This window comes from Onychostoma macrolepis, chromosome 03 (assembly GCF_012432095.1).
Source record: "Onychostoma macrolepis isolate SWU-2019 chromosome 03, ASM1243209v1, whole genome shotgun sequence".
In the NCBI taxonomy this organism is placed as follows: Eukaryota; Metazoa; Chordata; class Actinopteri; order Cypriniformes; family Cyprinidae; genus Onychostoma; species Onychostoma macrolepis.
Genome location: NC_081157.1, coordinates 17,453,165 through 17,462,525, shown reverse-complemented (window position 1 = coordinate 17,462,525; position 9,361 = coordinate 17,453,165). Strand labels below are relative to the sequence as shown.

Sequence of the window (9,361 nt, the reverse complement as noted above, 5' to 3'; positions counted from 1 at the left end):
ATATTTTAGATATCAATATTCCCTTCACAGTTTTACATCGGCCGTGTTTTGTCATTATTCTGATGAAGTTTGAAGCAAATCGGGTAAAAATAAGATGCTGAATTCAAAGCATTTTGAAATTGACACATTTCCTGGTGCCAGTTGGTGGCGCTATAACTTTATCTCATAATAGTCACATCTGTTCGATCGGCATCGTACAACGAACACACCCCTGATGTTTGATCAATATCAGGCAATATATGTGGATGTTATTAGACATTTCCTGTCTCTCATTTTTCGCCATAATTCATCACCTCGCCACGGGCAAACCGTTCGAGATATCAAAAATCCCTCCGCAATTTAGCATCCCCAATGTCTTGAGATCATGTTCAACGAGTTTGGTGGCAGTCGGATGGAAGTCCTCAGAGGAGTATATCAAATTCCAGAGCGTGTGCTTTTCAAACAGCCCTATATAGCCGACTTCATGTTGGGCGGAGCCTATGACATAGAGAGTGAAAATTGTTCGGCTCAATGAGATCTATATGTGTACCGAGTTTCATATGAATACGTGCAAGTATGTGTGAGCTACATATCATGTTTTCAGACTGTGTTCCAGGGGGCGATGTAGAGCCCCCGTGCCACGCCCAGGTCCCAGCCTCTGCGGCGTCCTAATGACCGCAGATTCCAACGTGTGTGCAAATTTTCAAGAGTTTTTGAGCACGTTAAGGCCCCCAAAAATGCCCGGATAGTCGAGGAAAAAAAAAAAAAAAAAGAATCCTGAAGGAAACAATAGGGCCCTGCGCCATTCTGGCTTGGACCCTAAAAAGAACACATTGCTGAATAAAATACTAACTTTGAATACATTTTTTCACTCTTTTTTAAATATTCAATGAAAGGATCAAACTTCCCATCCACACATATTGACATTTCAGTGTAATTTAATGATTACAAGAAGGTTATTTTTTTTAGAATGAAGAACAAGTTGCTTAAAACAAACCAGCATACCCTAAACCTAACCCCAACCTAAGCAACTCCAAAAGTTGGCGACTGAATAATGCCAGACTCCATCCAAAACTTAAATTCAGCAAAAGACTTGTGCAGCGGTAGTCGAAGGAAATAACATTTACAGTTAATTAGAAAATGCATTCATACAAAGGACATTTGTAATAAATTATAAGTAAAAAAAAATGATCATAATATAAAGTTTAAACCTAAAATGAAATGATGGAACAATCTCCAATTCAGAGCTGCTAGAGTTACAGTACCTTCAATATCAATTAGCCAGTCTCTCCAGTAGCACACACTGTAAACCCAGATAAGTTCTGCTAACTCAAAAAAATTAAGGCAACTGATTGCCGCTATTTTTTTAAGTTTGCACACTTAAATATCATCAGTAAGCATATAGCTAGTTATTTTGAGTAAATGTTAATTATAAATAAACATTAATTTAAATCAAAATATATATTTAGGGTTTTGTTCATTTTTATTTTAGTTCAACTCAAAGTTTTGAGTACTGACAACTTTAATTACTTCACTTAATTAAAATATCCCTCATATATATATCAACATTTTTCATTTATCTAAACTTATTTTAAAGGAACTTTAAATGTTATTCAATTAAATTATATAATTTATGTTACTTAAATTGTAGTAGTAATGTTACTTAAATATTTTGTGGCAACTGATTGCCTTGTTTTTTTTAAGTTCCCTGTACTCAAATATCTAAATTTTACAACTTAGTACAAATTACAAATCTGAAAATCATTAAACAAAGTACAAAAATGTATTATAAAACATGAGACATTAAACAGTTCTGTGCAACAAAACGGCACACCAGGTCAAAGAAAATACATTGAAATATTACCTAAACAGCCATTATGCCAACAAAAACAGTGAAAACAGTTCTGTGCTACAAAAAAAGGCACACCTGGTCAAAGAAAATCAATTAAAATATTACCTTAATGAATACAAAACAGGAATAAGCTTTCTTGATCTGCTGTCTACAAATTTTATTGAACTTTGTGACAGAAGAAATTGCTATTTTTGTTTTTGTTTACATTTTAGGCAAAGCACCATTTTTTTTAATAAGAACTCTTGTTGAAATCTTGCACATATGCCTGATATCAAAGAAAACAACACAACACAGGCAAACAGTATAAAATTACTGTGCATGAATCAGCAAGTCATTCTTTAGAGCCAGCACCCTTGGCTTAAGTTTGCCATCATCAAGACCCAAAAGAACCTTCTGAATAAACTCAAATGTGTTGGCCATCTCTTTTGGATATGAAAGATCCAATGCATAGATTAAGCCAAACATCAAAAGGAAAGCATCAGAGAGTCTCTGCAGGCCTGTTATGACAACTTCATTCTCAAGGATGATCGAAATCTTCTCTGATTGTGCTGAAGAGCAATGTCTGGGAGTTCTTGGACGACGGTCAAAAGGGCAACTGATGAATCAACATCTGGCTCTTCTGAATCATCTTCAATCTGGATGCAAAAAGTTAAATTACCAAATGCTAGCTTACTGGTGTGAAAAAAATGCTGAAATATAATCCTAAGAAATATGTAGAATAAGCGATTTACCGTGCATGTTTTAAAGAATTTTGAGGCGTCTTCTCTCAGATACACAGGAAGCGCACAGAGCACTGTTGTTCGGCTTGTGTGTACATCATGTTGATCCTTACAGTTCATTGAAAACAATGTTAAAAGTGGAACACACACGTTTTAGCCAGCACAAAACCAAACAACGCTAACTTGACACGGAATAAATGCCAAAAAGTTGATCAAGGCATACATAAAACAAGTGATCACAGTAAGAGCCCTGACTCTTAAAGGGATACTTCACCCAAAAATAAAAATTCTGTCATCATTTACTCACCTTTGAATTGTTCCAAATCTGTATACATGTCTTTGTTCTGATGAACACAGAGAAAGATATTTGGAAGAATGTTTCTAACCAAACAATTCTTGGACCCCTTTGACTACCATAGTAGGAAAAAATGCTTTATATTTTGTTGTTCTGTTGAACACAAAACAAGATATTTGGAAGAATGTAGGACAGCAAATAGTTCTGGGGCACTTTTGACCACCATTGTAGTTTTTCCTTCTATGGTAGTCAATGGGGGGCCAAAAACTGTTTGGTTACAAGCATTCTTCCATAACTAGCGAGTAATTCATGACAGAATTTTCATTTTTCTGTGAACTATCCCTTTAAAAGTACACAAAGACACATCAGAAGTTTTTAATTAAGTGAAGTTTTTAAAAAGTCTTAATAAAGTGTATTCTAAATTAAATACTAAAAATGCTGAAAATGTTTACTCATCACTTAGTACATGATAAATCCAATTCATAGTTAGACTTATATATTTAGATCAAGTGATAATATTCAATATATAAAGTCAAAACATTGTCTGTTGAAGCATTAAACAACAATTGGCGATGATACCTTTAAGTCATGACCCCGAAGAAATTCAGCAAGTGCATCAGCAGTTTTTCCAGTCTTCGCTGCTCTCTGTCGATATAAAGTCATCGGGCAAAAACTGTGGCGGTCTAGCTCTGCGTAAAATGTGTTTGTCAAATTCTGGTTGGTAATGCGCTGAAATTCAGCACATACCTGAAACAGAAGACAAGAAAAGCACGTCAACAAACCGACTGAAATATTAAAGACGTTTTTTAAACACCCAATTAAACTTAATTATACCTGTGATTTCAAACGTAGAGCTGGCCAGCGTCCAAGGATCTCTTTCACTGGTGATGGACTGGTAATGATCTCATTCCTGCGTAAGTTACTTTTATACAGCAAAAGGTCGAAGAAATGATATACATTTTCAGAAAGGCCAAACTGTAAGACTGCATATGCACTGCATCATTTAATATCCTTTTTCAACAATCTTTCAAAACAAAAGACAACCTTATTTGGCACTTTTCAAAAACATTTTAATTTTAACAGGCAGTGACAATCCTAAAAACATATAGGCCTTATTAAAATGAAATAACATTTAACTTCAAATTTACAAAAATTACATCAGTGAGGCAATTTTTAATAACAGTTTTTTTTAATGTTAGTCTAATAAGATTATATTTACAATAACGTTTTTGTCTCACCTTAGGAACTGGAATTGCGGGAACAACGTGGACTCGACAGGCCTGTTAGGTTCAGATGACTTTTATATGACTTTTAAACAGATAGAACACGTACTTTCATCAGATAACCTGCAGCTGACTTCATGTATTGAAAAAATACACGACTTAAAATGTTCAGAAAGACCTAACGGTAACATAAAGAATGCATGTGCGCTGCATCATTTAATATCCTAACGTTGGAGACATTTAGATATGTTTGTACACTTTAACTGGTAGCTAATTCTAAATATTCTGAAAAACTGTACACATTGTATTAACTGGAAAACCTAACGTGTGTGGATGGTGTGAGTGTAGCCGATATCAACTATAATTAGACTGCAACATTATTTGAAACGGCTGAATACTTGCATATTTTTGTAGCCATCGAAATAAAAATACATGTATTTGGACAGCTCTCGAATCCAACTGCCCTGCATGCGCGAACATCTGGGTATCTGTGGAAACACGCGCGTGCACGTTCAGCGATGACGTCACTTTTGGGTAAAAACCGCCACTAGAGGGCGTATGTTTGACATTAAAATATTTGATTATGGTTGAATCTATTTTTCAAGTTCCATAAACTCTTAACTTTAGTGTAGTTGTAAAAACTCAAAACAATATTTACTGTTAACTTAAATCTCTGATAGATGTTGAATGAACTCAAAAATAATAGTTAGCTAAACTTTTTGGCACATTTTGAGTACCAGGTACTTTCCATTATAAGTTAGTTATACTGTTTGGGTTTACAGTGCAGCACCCTGCTTTCCTCTTTTAGCTGCTGTCTGTTTTCCAAAAACAATCCTTTGAATTGTACTGGATGTGCTCAGATGGCCTCAGCCAGTTTGAGTGTGTTCAGCCCTTCCATGAAGCTGTAGAATAAAACATTGTATTCAAATTTTAAAATGTGAGGATATATCAACACTCTTTTCACTCATTATATAAATTACAATGTTTGTAATCACTTACTGTTGAAATGCAGTCTGTACACGTCCTTCAACATACTGTTGGATAGAGTGGGATACGAGGCTGTCCCTCTCACCCAAGGTGGAAATGTAACGCATTGTCCCCAGAACTGTGAGTGTCTCAGAAGCCTGAATAATCGCCTCTCTTGCTTCATCAATTGTTTCTGCATTCTTTATCTAAGTAAAAAAAAAAAGTGTCAATGCAGATCAACAAAGTATTTGCAACCATATTGTCCAGTTTTGCCAACCTAGCAATTTTGTTGCTTGATTTAGCAAAAATAACTTGGCAACAAATCTAGCTATTTCTTAATTATTATTTTTTTTTTGCAAATTCTAGCAATTTTTGAAAAGTGACAGAAACAAAAAGAACAGAAGAGCACAAATGTGGCATTAAGGGATATTTACAGACTTTTTTGACAAGAATCAGAAGTGGCATTAATTTTATGAAAATTTGTATTATGAAAAATTTCATCATTAAACATTAATGATGAAGTATCAGCAGATCTTAGACAGAATCTTTAATTTTTAATCCTTAAATTCGTTGGCAAAACTGACAATGTCCTTTCTTTTTGTAGTCTTTCATTAACTGTGTTCTGAATATGAATGACTTATGGGTTTGGAATGGTATGAGGGTCCTGTTTTTTACTAAGGGCAGACAATTAACAGACAATTGTATTTTGCTTTTTATTTATTTATTTATTTTTAAATTACAGTACAAAGCCCGGGTAATGAGCTGCAAGTACTTTTTCTGTTTTTTATGGATTTTTTCCCCCACTGTAGCATAGTGTTTTCTTTTAGGTCTATATTTCATGAGTGAGAAAGTGTTTGTTGGCTGAAAACTGTAATACCAAAAAGTGTCCCACTTTCACTGACTTCACCCAGTACAGTATTTCTATGGTGGTAACACTATTGGCTTATGCTTGGGGGACCAATGTCAAAAATATTTCCAGGTAATAGTACTCTTGCTGTCACTAACACTATTTACATAAGTACATCATGATTTCAGTGGCTCTACTGCAAACACCACAAAAACATCAAACAATATTTCACCACAACTTTAAACTCCGGTTTAAAGTTATTTTATTGAACAGAATATGGAGGAGAAAAGGCCAAAACAATAAAAGTATGCATTCTATAAGTTTAAGGAATAACTTAACTTAGAAAAGAAATTACAGAGATCCTTCCCTGACTCTCTCTTCAACTTAAACACATGATAAAACTGCATTATTCAAAAGAAAAGGCATCCACTTCCTTACAAGAAATATTCCCTCTTAAATGAGTAAAAAAATAAAAATAAAATAAACACTGAAGCACTCTGCACCACTCGACAGCTTACAACACTAACCAGCTGAGGAACACCAGAGGTAACTGGGGCACTTTGGCAGCTCAAATTGTGTGAAACAAATTAGCTGAAGAACAAATCAAAGATTTAACTCAACACTAAGCAATGCAAAATTGAACACTATAGAACACTGCACATTGCATGTCTCCTTTGTCTGACACAGCCATCTCAGGTCTTGGAGTTGCTACTAATGAGCTGATGAGTTGAATCAGGTGTGATTGATAAAGGAGACATACAAAATGTGCAGTGTTGGGGAGGCTCCAGGAAAGACTTTGGGAACCCCTGCTATAGAGTGACGACAGCGCTGGGACCAGAGGATGGCCATGTCTCTGAACACGGCAAGCCTCAGCCTCTCTCTCCCTGGACTGTAGTTCTCTGGGTTTCTTTGTACTCCACTTAACGAGCTTGAACAGGAGTCAGGTGGTACTCATGAGCCTGTGAAGCAGACAGCAGGAGGAGCAAGAGTAACAAAGAAAAACACAGAGCGCACACATAGTAAATACAATTGTACACAAATCATGAAAGTAACAATATTCAGTTATTTTAGTTCTTGAAAATCTGAAAAATTTCCCACTAAATCCCAGAGGGAATCAATGTTTTAATTTTTCACTTGTATTTGTATGGCTTTCTGTAATGCTGTAAATGGGGCCTAGGGCTGCATTTCCCAAAAGCTTCGTGAGCCTAAGTTGGTGGCAATGATTTTGGGAAACGGCCGTCTGCTGGCTGCCTCATGTCACAGAAGTCAGTTAATTCTCAGCACATAGAGACTCTTTCACCTAGATATCACACTATAGAGACTGTGTCTGTTCCCAGGACTAGAGGAGCAAACTAACTTAAGAGTAACTATTTAATTGATGTTCAACAAATAAAAAAGTTATTCAATACAGAGAAACAAATGATAAAGCTTGACTTATTAAATATTAGGTCCCTTTCTACAAAAGCACTTTTAGTAAATGGTACAATTACTGATCATAACCGAGATGTTCTCTGTATGACAGAGACCTGGCTAAAACCAGAGTATTACATTGATTTAAATGAGTCTACCCCCCAAAATTACTGTTATAACCGGAGCATTTTCCTCGGGTCAGCTTCCTCGCTCGAGCTAGGTGCTTCTTCGAGGCCTTCTTCTTCTTCTTCTGATGTCGTTTTATGACGGATGGCAAACCAACTTTAGGTGCATTTTTCTTCGAGGCCTTCATGGGGGTGGGGAGGTGGTTGCGGGAGCGAGTAGTAGTTCCGGTGGTATAAATGGTTGGCTGAATTGGCGATGTCCAGCAATGCCTGTCTGTTGCATGTTAGCAGTGCATTATATTTGTGCACTGCAGAGGAAAAAAACCCCCCAAAAAACAGCATTCGAGCAGGGAGCGAGCAAGTCTTAGTAAGGTAAGGTTGGGGTATACGTATACAAACGTCAGACGTAATATTTGTTCGTGAAGAATGTCGTAATGGTACACTGCCGTATACGTATGTAAACGTCACATGTAATATTTGTTCGTGAGGATAATGCATTGCTACGTTGTGTGTGATGTCAGTCTTATGTCATGATTTTTTTTTCTCTCTTTAGTTTAACGGTCTTTCGCGGGTAGAAAAACCAACAGATTATGGCTCTTTTAAAAATGTTTTAGCACACTGCCAAAGGATCTTTCTGACTGCGTGCAGCTGGCTTCTTCTAACCAAACTGATGAAGATTTGAATGTTGTGAATGTGATAATAAGTATGTCCAAAATATGCTGCGTTTAGCCTATATGAACGATGGCTGACTTGATGCAACTTGAAATCAGATGATATGGAAAAAATTTCCTCTTACAATAGCGATCAGTGGATGTTGAATGGATGGCTAATAAAACGTATGTAATGATGAATTTAATTCCATTATCTGTAAGTGAAAATTTAGGCCTATTTATAGTCCTAATTTATAGTCCTATATGCACTTTCGTTTGTCTGAATCACATGCACATTTAAGAAATGATTGCTTATAAATGATGCCCCAGGTGTCTCTTAGAAACATTATTTCCTACAGTAAAGAAGAAAATATGGTCAATGTATTTAGTGTATTGATGTTAATTTTTCGAACTGAGTAGGCCTACACATCAAAAAATAAACTATCATTTGTTATAAATAAATATAAAACTTTCGTTCTATATTAGTACTAAAATTATAATTATACATATACATAAAAAAATATCTAAATATTAACACATATAATTATAAAAAATGCAATAATACAATTCTGCTTAGGGCACCCATTTGGCCAGCAGCGGCCCTGCTAGATTGATCAAACTTGTCATATCCTCCGTGATCGACTGCAATGACAGAACATACAAAAAACGGGAGTTTAATCGTTATAAATATAATGCAAGAATAAGCTAAATAATATCAAAAATAAATGTAAATCAGTCCGATTATTCCTCTGGGAGCAATGTGTATTTTGAATCGTTTTAAAGCTTGTTGTTTTGTAGAACATTACAGTTATATATGATATGAGAACAGTAAGCCCTGTAGAAGGAGAGTAGCCTATAGCCTACGTGTTATTTAAGAAAAGTATAATTATATTTTCAGAATGACATATTTTTTTCTCAAACATAGTCAGTGGGGTAAAATGCCCCCAGGGAGCAATGGGAAATTACTGTAGTTATTCTGTTTTGTACATCAAATCCTGTTTTTCCATCAAATGCATTCTAACTAGTTGGTTGAATAAAAATATTTGGATTTTATATTTAAAAATTACCTCAAGCTAGCATCAGGTAGCTAGTTAGCAAGCAGTTAGCATCAGCTAACAAAATGTTTCAGATAGGCTATTATAATTTTGCAGTAAATATTTTGAAGCAAATTGCTTTGTCAGACTGGGGGACATTTTACCTTTAACCTGCATTTAATCTAATAACATGACAACTCTGAAAAATGTCCATACTTTTAACTGTTATTATGTAAAAAAAAAAAAAAAAGGGAAAACCCA

The 9,361-nt window shown here is 35.3% G+C and overlaps 2 long non-coding RNA genes across 3 annotated transcripts; both read right to left on the bottom strand.

Moving 5' to 3' along the window:
* Positions 1–1,000: 1,000 nt before the first annotated feature.
* LOC131535895 (uncharacterized) lies at positions 1,001–4,573 on the bottom strand. Its single transcript, XR_009269772.1, has 5 exons — positions 4,084–4,573; positions 3,680–3,767; positions 3,425–3,592; positions 2,563–2,658; positions 1,001–2,466 (listed from the first exon to the last, which is right to left on the bottom strand). It is a non-coding gene; the product is annotated as an uncharacterized LOC131535895 (long non-coding RNA).
* A 279-nt stretch (positions 4,574–4,852) lies between these two features.
* LOC131535897 (uncharacterized) lies at positions 4,853–8,731 on the bottom strand. 2 transcript variants are annotated; one of them, XR_009269774.1, is made up of 3 exons: positions 7,463–8,731; positions 5,068–6,840; positions 4,853–4,970 (listed from the first exon to the last, which is right to left on the bottom strand). It is a non-coding gene; the product is annotated as an uncharacterized LOC131535897 (long non-coding RNA). The 2 variants fall into 2 exon arrangements; XR_009269775.1 differs by having other exon boundaries at positions 7,472–8,731.
* Positions 8,732–9,361: the final 630 nt, after the last annotated feature.